This window comes from Galeopterus variegatus, unplaced genomic scaffold (assembly GCF_000696425.1).
Source record: "Galeopterus variegatus unplaced genomic scaffold, G_variegatus-3.0.2 Scaffold3082, whole genome shotgun sequence".
Classification (NCBI taxonomy): domain Eukaryota; kingdom Metazoa; phylum Chordata; class Mammalia; order Dermoptera; family Cynocephalidae; genus Galeopterus; species Galeopterus variegatus.
The window spans coordinates 237,172-239,179 of NW_007729193.1; positions in this window are offsets into that span (position 1 = coordinate 237,172).

Genomic DNA, 2,008 nt, shown 5'->3' on the forward strand with positions numbered 1-2,008 from the left:
TAATAAGTTGATCTTTTACAAAGAGACAGGAGAACTGTGGTTACTAGAGGCAGGAAAGGGAGGGGATGGGGGAATAGTGAGAGGTTGGTTAATGGACACAAAATTACAGCTAATAGGAAAAATAAGATTTACTGGTGTACATTCGCCCTAGGCATGTATAATTAACAATAATTTATTAAATGTTATCAAATGGCTAAGAGAGAGAAGATAAAATGTTCACACGACAAAGAAATTATTGTTTTGCAATGATGAATATGCTAATTACCCTGATTTGATCCTCACACATTGTATAAATGTATTGAAATATAATGCTGTACTCCGTAAGTATGTATAATCAATATGTTTCAATTAAAAAATTTCAAATCCATTGATATGCTCATATTATTTTTCTTTTTTCTATTAACATGATAAATTGCATCCACTGATTAATTTTGAAATGTTAAACTAACATTATTTCTAGACAGAACACAATTTAATTGAGATACGTTTTCCTATTTATTATTGATCGGATTGCTTTGCAAATATTTTGCAGAGGCTGGCCTGTAATTTTCCCTTTTGAAAATGTCTTAGCAGGTTTTACTTTTTTTTTTTTTTTTTTTTTTTNTATGTAAGTATTTCTGTTGGGTATATATCCAGAAGTGGCATTTTGGGATGAATACATGTTCTCCTTTAGTAGGTAATGTCGATCAGTTTTCCAGAAGGTTGTACTAACTCGTGACAGCAGTCAGTACTGCTCACTCACTCACCATGACTTGGTATTGCCTGTCTTCTACTTTCAGCATCTGCAGAGGTACATTGGCGTATAATGGTACTTGCCATTTAATTTACATGTCCCTATGACTCATGAGGTCATGAACACCTCTTCATATGTTTGTTGGTCACCTCAGTATTTCCTTTGTAAAGTGCCTGATCAACGATTTTGGCCATATTTCTATTGGGTTGTCTGTCTTACTGATTTGTAAGCATTTGTTGTGTATTTGGATACAAGTCCTTTGCAAATTCTTAATTTTAATGTAGTCCAATTGAACAATTGTTTTCTTTATGGTATTTTTGTGCCCTACTTAAAATCTTTCCTTACCTCAAAGTATGAATATATTTGCCTGCATTATCTTCTAGAAATTTTATTGTTTTACTTTTTATTATTTACCTAGAATTGACTTTTGTTTTGGGTATGAGGTAGATGTCAAGTTAATTTTTCTCCATTTTAATATGCACTTGACTGAGCATCATTTATTGAAAATATCGTTCCTCACTTTCTGCAGTGCCACCTCTGTCGTAAGTCAAAAACCTATATGTGTGTGTGTGTGTGTGGGGGGTCTGAACTCCATTCTGTTTCTTTCATCCATTTGCCTATGTGTATATAGCTTTATGCTAAGTCTTTATATCTGGTAGAGTAAATTTTCCAACTTTGTACTTTAAAATTTTTCTGACTGCCCTTGGCCCTTTATCGTGCATGTTTGAGAAGCAGTTTTTCAATATTTGTAATACACACATTTTATAAAAACCTCTGGGAGTTTTAAACTTTAGGATTTTAAACAATGGAATGATTTGAGAACTGAAAGTTTTGCATATTTTTAAACTATAAACATTTATATAGATCTCCATTTACTTAGGTCTTTTAATTTTTTTCTCAATAATATTTTATAGTATATGAGATGTAGGTACCTTTTACTTATTTCTAGGAATGCGGTATTTTTTGATGCTATTAAAAATGGTATCATTGCCAAAATATTCATTTTTAGTTTGATGCTGGTATGTAGAAATATAATTTTTGTATATTTACCTTATATCTAGTAAACTTGCTAAATCCATTTATTAATTTCAATAATTTATTCAGATTATTTTATCTTTCCTACATACACAGACATGCCTTCTAAGAAATAATAATTTCTCCCTCTATTGCCAATTTTCATATCTTTAATTTCTTTGGCCTTACTGCACTGTCTAGAACCTCCAAAACGATGTTGGATGAAAGTGGAGTTAGCAGACATGCTTCATTCATTCCTAA